Source organism: Mesoplodon mirus (genome assembly GCF_964341445.2).
Source record: "Mesoplodon mirus genome assembly, chromosome: 6".
NCBI lineage: Eukaryota > Metazoa > Chordata > Mammalia > Artiodactyla > Ziphiidae > Mesoplodon > Mesoplodon mirus.
This window is the reverse complement of record NC_138982.1, coordinates 80,699,561-80,716,136: the sequence shown is the minus strand read 5'-3', so window position 1 is coordinate 80,716,136 and position 16,576 is coordinate 80,699,561.

Here is a 16,576-nt window from a genome sequence, read left to right as displayed (position 1 = left end):
CTGGGATGCCTGGGGCCATGGCCAGGTACAGCCTTGTTCAACACATGAGTAAGAAAGACAAGAAGAAATGACTTTATTCACCCACTCTTTATCAGAAGATAAAGATGATTCACAGATCACTGGGCCTGCCTTGTTGAGTCCTGAAGCATTATGCAGGGCAAGGTCCCAGGCACATCTGAACACGTCCTTCTAGAACAGCATGCTTGACAAGTCTCTCGTTTCTCACCTTTATCCAATTCCTGAAGAGAAACTGTAATATGTTAATATCATTGTGTGCTATAGTGAGTCAAAATTTGTTTCACTTCTAAGATGCACTGTGAAGAAACTCTATGAAAGTGTATGCCTTTTAAAATTTGTGTTTACTGATTTAAAACAAAAAAAGTACCTTCCAGTTCTGTAATTGCTTATGGTGACCAGGGAGAGCAATGATACTGGAGTATAGTAAATACTTTCCAGCCCTGTGTTTTTCTCCAAGTCTGGTCCTCTGGGTGAATGTTAACGCATTTGAGGGAACCAGGGACTATGTCTAAGTATGTCTTATGAAACCTGCTTAATTACAGATTCCACCTAGAGATGGGAACTCAGCAGCTAATTATGTACCTAGAGCTTCAAATGGGCATTGGAACCAGAGCTCAAAACACTTCCAATTATGCAGTAAGTAAGGGGTTAAAAGCCACGGGCCAAATACCAATTGTTTTTAATAAATTATGAGTTCAGAAGTAGAAAGAATTAGATTTGGGAGTTGGGCAGATCTGGATTTAACACTCGGCTATCTCCTTCTGTTATTCCTTTAGGAAATGTGTATTGATCTCCTACTATGTACCAGGTACTGTTAAGCATTGAAAATAGAAGCACGAATGAGAGAGTCAAGTCTCTATCCTCGGAGAGCTTATAGTCCAATAGCTACATAAAATACTTATCTTTAAAAAGTTGCTAAGCCTCTTTGCATCCAAATCCGTAAGATGGAAAAAAAAGACGATTCCTAAATTTAAAAGTTGTTGGAAGGATTGAGTTGAATAACAAACAAAATGCCTAGGATATTGCATTTTAAAAAATGTTGCTTTTTTTTCCCTTATATACACCCACTGGTAACATGTCATCATTTGCTACCACACTCTGCTAACTGTCTTTAATTGAACATTCACCAAATGGGTCAGGGCTTTGAATAGAAACCCCAAAGCAAGTCCATTAGGAAACAGTAAGCGTTGTAGTTGGGAATAGGGGGGTTGGCGTCAGAGAGGTCTTCATTAGAAACCAACTCTGCCACTTGCTGATCTGGGGCAAGTTATTTAACCTCTCTAAGCTTCACTTTCCTCCTCTGTAAAGTGGGGCTAAGAATCCTATCCTCATGGAGTTGTTGGGAGGTTAAATGAGAAAGACCAGAGTACATCACAAGTAGTAATAATAAAGTGTTATTTGGTGAAATCTTTGTTACATGTCATATATGTGTGCTGATTTATGTATTGTGATGTTACAATTTAAAACACACTTTTAACTGTGGGCCGTGGTCCAAAAGAATTTAAAGCCACTGCTACTGCTTTAAGACATGATCTGTGTTGCCTGCTATTTAAAAAATCACACTAATTTTCTTTTCTAATTGAGATAAAATTGGTATATAACATTATATAAATCTTAGGTGTACAACATTATAAATCAATATTTGTATACACTATAAGGTGATCACTACCATAGGTCTAGTTACCATCCATTGCCATACAACTGATTCCCTCCACCGATTTCACCCTCCCCCTACAAACCCCTTCCCCTCTGTTAACCACCAGTCTGTTTTCTGTATCTGTGAGTTTGTTTTTGTTTTGTTTTGCTTGTTCTGTTTTTTAGATTCCACATATAAGTGAAATCATATGGTATTTGTCTTTCTCCGTCTGACTTACTTCACTTAGCATAATACCCTCTAGGTCCATCCATGTTGCTGCAAATGGCAAAATTTCCTTCTTTTTATGGTTGCATAGTATTCCATGGTGTGTGTATGTGTGTGTGTGTGTGTACATACACACAATGATGAAGTTGGCTATGATTATACTCAAGGTTCTAAGACACAATGTCTTTCTGAAGAGAAGCTGTATGTATACACACACACACCACATATTCCTTATCCTTTCATGCATTGATAGACACAGGTTGTTTCCATATCTTGGCTATTGTAAGTAATGCTGCAATAAACACAGGGGTGCATATATCTTTTCAAATTTGTGTTTTCATAGTCTTAAGATAAATACCCAGAAGTAGAAGCATAGCTGGATCATATGGTAGTTCTATTTTTAATTTGTTGAGGACTCTCCATACTGTTTTCCACAGTGGCTGCACCAATTTACATTCCCACCAACAGTGTTCAAGGGTTCCCTTTTCTCCACATCCTCTCTAACACTTATTATTTCTTGTCTTTTTAATAATAGCCATTCTAACAGTTGTAATATCTCACTGTGGTTTCGCTTTACATTTCCCTGATGATTAGTGATGTTGAGCATCTTTTCATGTGTCTGGCGGCTGTGCGTCGTCTTTGGCAAAATATCTATTCAGATCTTCTGCCCTTTTTAAATTGGGTTCTTTGTTTCTTGTTGTTGAGTTATGTGAATTCTTTACACATTTTGGATATTAATTCCTTATCAGATATATGATTTAATTTGCAAACATCTCCCATTCAGTAGGTTGCCTTTTCGCTTTGTTGATGCTTTCCTTGGCCATGCAGAAGCTTTTTAGTTTGATGTAGTACCGTTTGTTTATTTTTGCTTTTGTTTCCCTTGCCTTTGAAGTCAGATCTTAAAAGAAAACATTGCTAAGATCAATGTCAAGGAAATTACAACCTATTTTTTCTCCTAGGAATTTTATGGTTTCAGGTCTTACATTTAAGTCTTTAATCCATTTTGAGTTGATTTTTGTGTATGGTGTAAGATAGTTGTCTAGTTTCATTCTTTTGCTTGTGGCTGTCCAGTTTTTCTAACACCATTTTTTGGAGATATTGTCCTTTCCCCATTGTATATTCTTGGCTCCTTTGTTGTAAATTAATTGTTCACATATGCATGTGTTTATTTCTTAGATCTCTATTTTGTTCCATTGATCTGTGTGTCTGTTTTTATATCATTTTTAATTACATATTTTAATTGCACACTCATTAATTCACTCAATAAATAGTTATTGAGCACCTACAAAATGCTAGGCACTGTTCTAGGCACTGGAAATACAGCAGTGAACAAAATAGACAAAAATTCCCGCACTTACCTAGCTTACCTTCTGGTGGGGGAACACTAGTAATATATAGATGAGGTACAAAATTTAGGAAATACATATGAGGAGAATGGAAGAAAGGAAAAAAGAAAATGCAGGGCATTCATAATCATACAACCCAGAAAAAAACAGTTAGTATTTCAGCTTATGGTCTTACAAACTTTTCTTCATCTACATATGCCATTTATCTTGCCATTTAGAGAACTTCAGGGTAATAGGTGTCACATAAATGTACAAGATGGATACTGACCAACATCCAGTCCTCTGAAGCATGTAAGGAGAGCCTTTGCTTTTCTCTCCATCCGCTTCCCTCCTCCCTCTTTCCTTTTATCCCACGGTGGTCTCCACATTGCTTTGTTTCTCTCTTCTATAGTAATTATACTGCCAGGTCCTCAGCCTTGAAGACAGAGACCTCTATTGTACATGAAATAGGCACAGTGCTGGCTGACCCACAGCACTGGGAAGTTCTGTGTCAGGGTTCTGTTGAATATTAACTGTTAGTGACTTTAATGATTTAATCATTTTATAGATTAAAAAAATTTTGAGGTCCAGAGAGGTTGTGACTTATCCAAGGTCTCACAACAGGAAGTAGATCAGAAGTCTGACGTGCCTTGTGCTCCCCTGTGTGACAGCCTTGGTTTGGCCATCTCCATCCGCCATGCATTTCAGATTCCTTTCTTATTGTGCCAATATATATATATATTTTAATTTAAAAATACTAAGCTGTTGTAGTTAAGTTGTTGTTTTCTAGAAGGCACAAACTGGTTAGACTTATCCTGGCTTAAGAGACCATTAATTTAGCAATTCTCCTTGGATTTTGTGACCGCCATACTAAAAGTCGTAAGTGTGATAAGAAATTGCACTTGGGTACAGCGATAAGAAGATAGAATGGGATCACTTCCAAAGGTAGTATTTATACCTGGATGCCTCTGGCCTTCTCCCTTACTTTAACAAACTATTTCATGAGGTAACTTTATCTTTAAAGACACTTTTTTGTTTTTTTTTTTTTAAAGGGGAGATGGTTTTTAGGAGAGCAAGGAACTTAAAATCAAGAGGTTTGGGCTCTAGTCCCAATTCTGCTGGGCGATCTTAGATTAATTTGAGCCTGAATTCCCCATTTGTACAATGTGAGGAGTAGACTAGACTAGAGATTTTCACACAGGGGTCAGTGGAGCCTCAGGATTTCCAAGACATCTTTCTGGGCCACACTGGGAGACCTATAGTGAGGCTCACTCACAGGCTGGGGCTCCAGAACCACACTGCCCTCTGTCCTCCTCCCCTGCCCTGCTGAGCAGCATCCCTTTTATTTGCCTTATATGGGGAGAGCCTGAATAAGGTTTTATTTGGAGGAAAGGTTCTGTTATTTTTTTAGTATTCAAATATCACCAGAACAGCTCGATAACCTGAATCTTTCTTGTTCTAATGTTCTAGCGTTTCAATATTCAAAGATTGGCTCCTGATTTTTCTTTTCAGAGGTTTCTTTGCTTTTATGGATACAGTACACTCATCAATCACCCTTAATTATGAATACTTTCTCTGCTTACCCTAGTTGACTGCTAACTATGGATTATGCTGGCTGTAAAGATCCTGGAAATGAGCTTGTCTGGTAATCCTGCCCTAAGAGCATTGTGACCAGCAGGGAAGAGTGTTTGCAGCTGTGCTCATTTGCTGACCAGGGATTTTATTTATTTATTTATTTTAACTTGTAGGCATTTGTTCCAGCCACTTTGGAAAAACAGTTCCAGAATCGTCCCCAGCCCTGGCCAGCACAGCAGCACCCTCATTTGTACGCTGCCACTTCTAGCAAAAGGCATCCTGCTATGCTATTCCTTACTGCTCCCTGCCACGGTGAGCAGCTATGTAGATGGGATGTCACGTCCTCTCCTGCACATTTTGTTTTTCTGGCTGTCTGTCTCACCGTGTGCTCACAAAGTCTCCTCTGAACTCCAGCGATCTTTGGATGCCACTGCAGTTGGGACTGAGCCAGGCTGTGCCAGCCCAGTTCTTCCTAGAGCACCCCAGCCCTTTCTGTCATGGATTTATTTCACACACAGTGTGGCTGCTTTGCCCAGAGTGGAGCAAGAGCAATTTCCTTTACAAAGAACTGATTTGGACTTTCATCTAAAATCCACTGGTGCTAAAAGCAGACCAAGATAAATCAGCATTTTTCACTCACTGCAGGTTGGTAACGGTCAAGAACTTGCTGCCAGATGTGTAAAATCAGGATGTAGGATGGGGAAGGTCAACACTAATTCAGGGCCTGTTATGTATCACACTGAGTGTTCTAACCCTCCTAGATAGGTACTCTGATCCCTATTTGTTAGAGGAAGAAACTGAGGCTTAGAGAGGTAGAATACCTTGTCTGACATACAGTTAGGAAGTGGCAGATGCAGGAACTGAACTTGTTCTATCTGTTACCAAATGCTGTGTTTTTTCCATTTCACCATGCTGCCTTCTTGTTGAGCATGCTGACTCATTTGGGAAGTTATGTAAGCTTGTAAATCACACTGAGATTCCAGATAATGTGACTGCATAAAGAAGAACAAAGTATTGCCACATAGCTTTGGTGCAGTGGCAGTGGAGGGAGGCACTCCACTGCCTGGGAAGGATTATGCAAAACTGTTGAGGTGTAAAGGGCTGCACTAGCAGAATCCAAACGAGAAGCAATCACTTGTCCCTCCCCCTCCCAACCTGTTCTGTAAGTAAACAAGGTTTTAATGATACACATATGAATAAAGCTCTCTCTCCATTGAATTCACAATTGGACTCAAAGTCCAATCCAAACTTTGTTCATATGCAAAAGGTATGCCAAAGGTGCCCAGGATCATAAGGTCAAGTACCACTTAAGACAGTCACCTCCATCAGAGTATATAAACAAGGTTGTTCTTTAGCATCATCCATATACCCTTTTTATTAAATAGAGAAGTGCCAGAACCAGATGTGCACTTTGGAAAGTTATCTGTGGGCTTTGTGTGGGGAGAGAGTAAGAATGGAGGTGATGTAGTGAGTGCTGTCAGTGCCCTGCCATGCCCCCTCCTTATTCAACACTATACACCGAAGGCCTGTGACCCTCTGCCTTCTGACTGGCAGCATGCTCAGCCTGTACACAGTGCAGGACTTCTTGCCCCTGAGAGCAGCCATCAAGCGATGATGGGTGGAGAGGTGGTGGATAAATACCCCAGATCCCTTGCCCATCAGTTGGAATGACTCTGAGGTGTGTTCTATAATGTACCCCAGAGTTTTCCAGTAGGATGGAACTCCAGTGTCCTGCAGTGCTTGATAACACACCTTGTATTGGCTTCTTTCACTTCCCCTACTCAGTTCCCAGGTCTCCTGGGATCACCTGTAGAATTAATAATCCATACTCAAATCCTTGTCTCAGGCCTCTGTTTCTAGGAGAACCCAAACTAAGACGTTCCCATACCTCAGTGTAGAGATAGATAATGGGGGTCCAAAAGGAGCTGAAGTGGGAATGGAGAGGAAGGGATGGATATGAGCGATATTCACCCTGAGATTTAGGACTTTAGAACTGGTAAAATGAGCACCAGAGAGAGGGGAGAGAAAAAAGACTCTACAAGGACTCTGGGTCTTGACCTTGAGCTCCTGGATGGTGGCTAATGCCTTGAGCTGAACAAGGGAATACATTTTGGGGTAAGAAAGTAAATCCAACTTCAAATATGTAGGAGAAAGTGGCATCTGGCTCTGTGATGTCATTTACAAGAGTGAAAGTACCAACTTTGCCAAAAGCATCTTTCCAACCTGCTTACCCTAGTGCTTGAAATTCTATATTACTCATTCCTTTGGCTTGCTTTTTCCAGAATCCAATTTTAAAATGCTCCTGAGATTATTGATATTTTTGTTACACGTGATAATAGCATTGTGGTTATGTAGGAAAAAAACCTTCTTAACGGTTAGAAATATATGCTGAAGTATTTATGGGTAAAACAAAATACTGTCAGAGATTGCTTTAAAATAATCCAGCAAAAACAAAAGTGAAATGTATATGTCGGGGGATAGATAAAATGACACTGACAAAATATTTAAAATTGTAAAAGCTGAGGGACGAGTACATGGGGTTGGATCATTATACGATTTCCTCTCCTTTTGTGTATATTTGAAGATTATAACAATTAAAAAAAATAGAAGTCACCCTGATATTTTAATGATTGTCCTGGGAGGATATCATATCCAACTGTCTTTACCACTTGTGAAAAAACTACCACAAAAGTGTATTTTATAACTTTGGCTGGGGACTTCTATGGTGGTCCAGTAGGTAAGACTTGGCACTCCCAATGCAGGGGGCCCAGGTTCGATCCCTGGTTGGGGAAGTAGATCCTGCATGCATGCTGCAACTAAAGATCCCACATGCCACAACTAAGACCCAGTGTAGCCAAAATGAAACTAAATAAATAATAAAAAATAAATATTTTTAAAAAACACGTTGGTTGGATTTTATATTTTTAGAACATTTAGAAGAAAAGGTAGGCTGGTCTATTTAAGAAATAGACTTTTGATGGATGGAGAACCAAGATGGCGGAGTAGAAGGACATGCCCTCACTCCCTCTTGCAAGAACACCAGAATCACAACTAACTGCTGAACAATCATCGACAGGAAGACACTGGAACTCACCAAAAAAAGATACTGCATATCCAAAGACAAAGGAGAAGCCAAAATGAGACGGTAGGAGGGGGACAATCATAATAAAATCAAATTCCATAACTGCTGGGTGGATGACTCACAAACTGGAGAACATTTATACCACAGAAGTCCACCCACTGGAGTGAAGGTTCTGAGCCCCACATCAGGCTTCCCAACCTGGGGGTCCAGCAACGGGAGGAGGAATTCCTAAAGAATCAGACTTTGAAGGCTAGCAGTATTTGATTGCAGGACTCTGACAGGACTGGGGGAAACAAAGACTCCACCCTTGGAGGGCACACGCAAAGTAGTGTGTGCGTCGGGACCCAGGGGAAGAAGCAGTGACCCCAGGGGAGACTGAACCAGACCTATCTGCTAGTGTTGGAGGGCCTCCTGCAGAGGCAGGGGGTGGCTGTGGCTCACCGTGAGGACAAGGACACTGGCAGCAGAAGTTCTGGGAAGTACTCCTTGGCGTGAGCCCTCCCAGAGTCCGCCATTAGCCCCACCAAAGAGCTGGGTAGGCTCCAGTGCTGAGCTGCCTCAGGCCAAACAACCAACAGGGAGGGAACCCAGCCCCACCCATCAGCAGACAAGCAGATTAAAGTTTTACTGAGCTCTGCCTACCAGAGCAACACCCAGCTCTACCCACCAACAGTCCCTCCCATCAGGAAGCTTGCTCAAGCCTCTTAGATAGCCTCATCCACCAGAGGGCAGACAGCAGAAGCAAGAACTACAATCCTGCAGCCTGAGGAACAAAAACCACCTTCACAGAAAGATAGACAAGAAGAAAAGGCAGAGGGCTATGTATCAGATGAAGGAACAAGATAAAACCCCAGAAAAACAACTAAATGAAGTAGAGATAGGCAACCTTCCAGAAAAAGAATCCAGAATAATGATAGTGAAGATGATCCAGGACCTTGGAAAAAGAATGGAAGCAAAGATCGAGAAGATGGAAGAAATATTTAACAAAGACCTAGAAGAATTAAAGAACAAACAAACAGAGATGAACAATACAATAACTGAAATGAAAACTACACTAGAAGGAATCAATAGCAGAAAAACTGAGGCAGAAGAATGGATAAGTGACCTGGAAGACAGAATAGTGGAATTCACTGCTGCGGAACAGAATAAAGAAGAAAGAATGAAAAGAAATGAAGACAGCCTAAGAGACCTCTGGGACAACATTAAACAGAACAACATTCACATTATAGGGGTCCCAGAAGGAGAAGAGAGACAGAAAGGACCAGAGAAAATATTTGAAGAGATTATAGTCAAAAACTGCCCTAATATGGGAAAGGAAATAGCCAACCAAGTCCAGAAAGCACAGAGAGTCCCATACAGGATAAACCCAAGGAGAAACACTCTGAGACACATAGTAATCAAATTGGCAAAAATTAAAGATAAAGAAAAATTATTGAAGGCAGCAAGGGATAAATGACAAATAACATACAAGGGAACTCCTATGAGGTTAACAGCTGATTTCCCAGCAGAAACTCTACAAACCAGAAGGGAGTGGCATGATATACTTAAAGTGATGAAAGGGAAGAAACTATAACCAAGATTACTCTAGCCAGCAAGGATCTCATTAAGATTCAATGGAGAAATCAAAAGCTTTACAGAGAAGCAAAAGCTAAGAGAACTCAGCACCACCAAACCAGCTCTACAGCAAAGGCTAAAGGAACTTCTCTAAGTGGGAAACACAAGAGAAGAAAAGGACCTACTAAAACAAACCCAAAACAATTTAGAAAATGGTAATAGGAACATACATATCGATAATTACCGTAAACGTGAATGGATTAAATGCTCCAACCAAAAGACACAGGCTTGCTGAATGGATACAAAAATAAGACCCATATATATGCTGTCTACAAGAGACCCACTTCAGACCTGGGGACACATACAGACTGAAAGTGAGGGGTTGGAAAAAGATATTTCATGCAAATGGAAATCAAAAGAAAGCTGGAGTAGCAATAATCATATCAGATAAAATAGACTTTAAAATAAAGAATGCTACGAGACAAGGAAGGACACTACATAATGATGAAGGCATCAATCCAAGAAGAAGATATAACAATTATAAATATATATGCACCCAACATAGGAGCACCTCAATACATAAGGCAACTGCTAACAGCTATAAAAGAGGAAATCAACAGTAACACAGTAATAGTAGGGGATTTTAACACCTCACTTACTCCAATGGACAAATCATGCAAAATGAAAGTAAATAAGGAAACAGGAGCTTTAAATGACACAATAGACCAGATAGATTTAATAGATATTTATAGGACATTCCATCCCAAAACAGCAGATTACACTTTCTTCTCAAGTGCGCATGGAACATTCTACAGGGTACATCACATCTTGGGTCACAAATCAAGCCTCAGTAAATTTAAGAAAATTGAAATCATATCAAGCATCTTTTCTGACCACAACACTATGAGATTAGAAATGAATTACAGGGAAAAAAAACATAAAAAACACAAACACATGGAGGCTAAACAATACGTTACTAAATAACCAAGAGATCACTGAAGAAATCAAAGAGGAAATCAAAAAATGCCTGGAGACAAATGACAATGAAAACACAATGATCCAAAACCCATGGGATGTAGCAAAAGCAGTTCTAAGAGGGAAGTTTATGGCAATACAAGCCTACCTCAAGAAACAAGAAAAATCTCAAATAAACAATCTAAACTTACACTTAAAGCAATTAGAGAAAGAAGAACAAAAATCCCCCAAAGTTAGTAGAAGGAAAGAAATAATAAAGATCAGAGCAGAAATAAATGAAATAGAAACAAAGAAAACAATAGCAAAGATCAATAAAACTAAAAGCTGGTTCTTTGAGAAGATAAACAAAATTGATAAACCATTAGCCAGACTCATCAAGAAAAAGAGGGAAAGGACTCAAATCAGTAAAATTAGAAATGAAAAAGGAGAAGTTACAACCGACACCACAGAAATACAAAGCATCCTAAGACATTTCTCCAAAGAAGACATACAGATGGCCAAGACACACATGAAAAGCTGCTCAACATCACTAATTATTAGAGAAATGCAAATCAAAACTACAATGAGGTATCACCTCACACCGGTTAGAATGGGCATCATCAGAAAACCTACAAACAACAAATGCTGGAGAGGGTGTGGAGAAAAGGGAACCCTCTTGCATTGTTGGTGGGAATGTAAATTGATACAGCCACTATGGAGAACAGTATGGAGGGTCCTTAAAGAACTAAAAATAGAATTACCATATGACCCAGCAATCCCACTACTGGGCATATACCCAGAGAAAACCATAATTCAAAAAGACACATGCACCCCAATGTTCATTGCAGCACTGTTTACAATAGCCAGGTCATGGAAGCAACCTAAATGCCCATCGACAGAAGAATGGATAAAGAATATGTGGTACATATATACAATGAAATATTATTCAGCCATAAAAAGGAACGAAATTGGGTCATTTGTTGAGACGTGGATAGATCTAGAGACTGTCATACAGAGTGAAGTAAGCCAGAAAGAGAAAAACAAATATCGTATATTAACGCATATATGTGGAACCTAGAAAAACAGTACAGATGAACCATTTTGCAGGGCAGAAATTGAGACACAGATGTAGAGAACAAATGTATGGACACCAAGGCGGGAAAGCGGCTGGGGGGTGGGGGTGGGGGTGTGATGAATTTGGAGATTGGGATTGACATGTATACACTGATGTGTATTAAACTGATGACTAATAAGAATCTGCTGTTTAAAAATATAAATAAAACAAAATTCAAAACAAAAAAGCAAATAACTCCATGAATAAATGTAAAATGTTGAGAAAATTAGAGTTTATTTAAGTACTTATTTATACTTTCTTTTTTTTTTAAACCAACTTTAAGTTGAAATACAGGAGATAAGTAAATTATAATTATTTCCTCTTGTTGGAATTTTATGTATCCATAATATTATGGATAATAATATGGATATTATTATCCATAATAAAGACTAAAGAAAAATGCTTACATAAAATCTTAAGTGAAAAAACAGCATACAGTATATCTATAGCATGATTACAATGTTTTAAAAACATCCTCTACATGGAACAAAGTTTGGAAAAATGACAAAAAATCTTGTGATTGTCCTGAGGTTGTAGAAATATGGATTCTTAAAAATATTTTGGGGCTTCCCTGGTGGCGCAGTGGTTGAGAGTCCACCTGCCGATGCAGGGGACACGGGTTCGTCCCCGGTCCGGGAAGATCCCACATACCGTGGAGCGGCTGGGCCCGTGGGCCATGGCCGCTGAGCCTGTGCGTCCGGAGCCTGTGCTCCGCAATGGGAGAGGCCACAACAGTGAGAGGCCCGTGTACCGCAAAAAAATTTTTTTTTTGATTTTTCATTCTATCTTAAAATTTTCCTATAATGAAATGTATTTGGAATGGAAAAAACGTTAAAAAATAAACCAAAGAACTTCATTTTACTTTTTACCCATGTTTAATCCAGGGTAATGAAGATGCTAATAGTAATAAAAGAAGCTAAAGATATTTAGATTCGTGTTGAGAACATAAATATAATTTGGCAGGAAATTTGAGCAAGTGATGGTAAGTTATATCTTAGCTGCCCTCAGCCATATACAAGTGAAGTAACCTCATCACTGGGCCTCCATACATTTTGCTTGATCAAGGTGACTATAAAACATTGAGGGGCTTCCCTGGTGGCGCAGTAGTTGAGAGTCTGCCTGCCGATGCAGGGGACACGGGTTTGTGCCCCGGTCCGGGAAGATCCCACATGCCATGGAGTGGCTAGGCCTGTGAGCCATGGCCGTTGAGCCTGCGCGTCCGGAGCCTGTGCTCCACACAGGAGAGGCCACAACAGTGAGAGGCCCACATACCGCAAAAAAAACCCAAAAGAAAACAACAACAACAAAACACATTGAGAAGATCTGTTCACCTGAAGATCACACTAATGGTAACAGAATATAGTGCTAGCAATAGGTCTCTCTCTAGACTTCAGGAGCTTAAATTTGTATGCACACATTTTTCGTTAGCCATCTTGCTGGCATCTTTTTTTTTTTGAAGATGTTGGGGGTAGGAGTTTATTAATTAATTAATTAATTTTTGCTGTGTTGGGTCTTTGTTTCTGTGTGAGGGCTTTCTCTAGTTGCGGCAAGCAGGGGCCACTCTTCATCACGGTGCGCGGGCCTCTCACTATCGCGGCCTCTCTTGTTGCGGAGCACAGGGCTCCAGACGCGTAAGCTCAGTAGTTGTGGCTCACAGGCCTAGTTGCTCCGCGGCATGTGGGATCTTCCTGGACCAGGGCTCGAACCCGTGTTCCCTGCATTAGCAGGCAGATTCTCAATGACTGCGCCACCAGGGGAGCCCTCGCTGGCATTTTTAAGAAGTCATAAGAGTTAGACTCTGTTTCAGGGGCCCTGACGGTCTTTCAAGGGCCAGACTGATGCTGCATTTTAGAAAGCTAGAGTCTACCTGGGCAAAAATGTGAACTATATCTTTTAGCTGGAGAGAGAACTTCTCTCCAAGACTATTAAACCAAAGCTGTACTGCACCCACCCACAATATCTACAGAGCTCTTTCCCAGCAGGGAGTAGTTTCTGTTAGGTGACTCCAAAATTGAAACATTGGCTGTCATTTGGAAACATGGGCTGTCATTTGGAAACATGAAATTTAGTCACTTTCTTGAAGAGGCTTTTACTAAAGCCTAAGAAAAGATACATGAACAATTTCATTATAATCTAATCAGGACTAGAGCGGGCTGTGCACAGGGTTCTGAGCCAGGCTCTTCAGGGGACGTGCAGAACAGGAAACCAAACTTGCTCTTAAAGGAGAGGGAGAGAAAAACAACCATAACATTGCCTGTAATAACAAGTAGAATAAAAGAAGTAGTAAACATACTTAAGGAAGAGAAAAATCACCTCTACTTGGATGTTCTATGGAAAGGTTTCCAGAAAATTGGACATTTGAAGTGGACTTTGATGGACATAATATTTCAGTCGGCCACAGACAGCAGGGAGGGCATAGAGTGGCATTGATGGAGGGAATAATATCATCAAGCAAAGGAAAAAGTGAAAAAAGGGGCAATGTTTTCTGTTCCAAATTTTTTAAAAATGTAAGAGGCCCTATAAACCAAGGCCCCTCGGAGTTGTGGCTCAGTCTATGGCTGTGCTTTGTTTTGCTGAGCATAGACTCAGAGGCAGGTAGAGGATGAGGTAGCTTGGCTAGAGGGGCTCCCAGAGCAGATTTGGAAGGGGGCAAAAGAAGAGGGATGAGCTGTTGTAGAAATAAGAACTAGGGGGAAAAGCAGAGATGTTAAAAGGGCATGGTTAGGGCATTTTGCTTTGTGATGTACCCCCTCCTCTGTAACTACACAAAATCTTCAGTAAAAGTCTACATTACTGGACAATGGTTTTTTACATGAATTTTTAATTTGGGGTTGGGGGCACAAGGGGGAGAGGTGATGAGTATGGCGTATGGGGTGGAAGTGAGGATGGGATGAAAGCAGAGGCAGCAAGAAGGGTGTAGACATGTTCGGTTAATATATTCTCTTTGAAGTGAAGAAAGACAACTGGTCATTTATTCATTCACCACTGCTGAGATGTGCCAGGCACTGTGCTAGTGTTGGGATGGAGGCTGAGCCAAGCCTGATGTAGTCCTGGTCTTCAAGGAGCCTACATTCTTATGTGGGGGGTGAGGAGAGACAGGGATTAACTAAATAATACAAAATGTAAAGTTAGGATTGTAGTTAGTGCTGTAAAGGAGAGGTCTATAGTGCTATGAAAGCTCATAGGAGAACTTGACCTTGTTGGTTAGTTACGGGAATATAGAATTGAGTGGGTTCTGAAGGATGAATAGGAGTGTAGAGTATAATGTTTAAGGCAGAGTGAAAAGTAGGTGCAAAGGCCCTGTGGAAGGAAAGAACTGAAGAGAGGCCAGTGTGGCTGGAGTGCAGACAGTGATGGGGGAGCATGGAGCCAAGTGTAGCTGAAGAGGTAGGGAGCAGACCTCACTGGATCTTGAACTTAAGCAAGACTTTAATTAGGAGAGATAGGATAACAGATATTTTAAAAGGTCACTCTGGCTTCTGTGTGGGAAAAAAAATGGAAGTGTGGCAAGTGTGCACATATATAAGAAAACCAACTAGGATGCTATTGCCTTTCCCAAGCAAAAGATGATGGTAGGGCAGAACTTTATCCCAAGAGGAAAGCATGCCATAGCCTCAGCTAAGAGTATTAACCCTCTTTTATGTTAAATTGACAACTTGCAAGAAAATGTCACCTTATACTTTGTAGGAAACTTATTGTTCCTTTCAAGTACAAATATGTCCTTATGTAAGTGACTTTAGCAGTAAGAATAGATATATGACTAGGATGAAAAGCCTGTCTCTGAAGAAGAAGAATGCAAAATGTAATATTCATAAGCTTTTGTTTAGGTCTACATGACAGATGTGTTTCTAAGTGTACTGTATATTTTAAGCAGAAATCTTTCTTTTTTCCTGGTTGGTTTGTATACAGCTCAATAAGTGGATGGAGTGAGTGAACCATTACGTATGAACTGCTTTGTCCTTATGGTAAAAACAATTCAAAGATGCATGCACATTAAAATGTTTTCGTATCACCTTCAGTTCACCCTGTGTATTCTAATTTCGCTCAAGGAGAAATGAACAAACCACAATGGCACTGGAAGATTATAACACAACTCTATGTTAGAAATAGACCAAGTAGACAAAGATGAATAAAGATATGAGAGATCCAAAGCACACAATTAACAAGCGTGATCTAACCTTGCACTCAATGAATACAGAGTATACATTCTTTTAAAGCTCACATGGAACTATTATAAAAATGACTATGTATACACAGGAAATATAGCCAATATTTTATAATAACCTTTATAAATGGAATATAACCTTTAAAATAAATGGAATATAACCTTCAAAAATTGTGAATCACTATACTCTACACCTGTAGCTTATATAATATTGTACAGCAACTATACTTCAATTAAAAAATGACTATGTGTGGGACTTCCCTGGTGGCGCAGTGGTTAGGAATCCGCCTGCCAATGCAGGGGACACAGGTTTGATCCCTAGTCTGGGAAGATCCCACATGCTGCGGAGCAACTAAGCCCGTGTGCCACAACTACTGAGCCTGTGCTCTAGAGCCCACAAGCCACAACTACTGAAGCCCACACGCCTAGAGCCCGTGCTCCGCAACGAGAGATGCCACTGCAATGAGAAGCCCGCGCACTGCTTCAAAGAGTAGCCCCTCTCGCCGCAACTAGAGAAAGCCCGTACGCATCAATGAAGACCCAACCCAGCCAAAAGTAAATAAATAAAAAATAAATAAATTTTTTAAAAATCACTTAAAAAAATGACTGTGTGATTACAAGGGTGTGTTCACTTTGTAATAACTCATTGAACAGCATATGTATGATTAATGCATTTTTCTATATGTAGGTTACATTTTTAAAAAATGGTGTGTTAAAAACAAAACAAACTGAACAAAAAACTCATCACATATGAAGTCCCAAAGGGCTAATATTATACAAAGTTCTCTGACAATAATGCTGTTAAACTAGAAATTAACATTAAAAAGATAGACAAAACAAAACATGTTTTGCATTTCTAAATAACTAATGGGTTGAGGAAAAAAACATAATGGAAATTATGAAATACTCAGAGCTACATGACAATGAA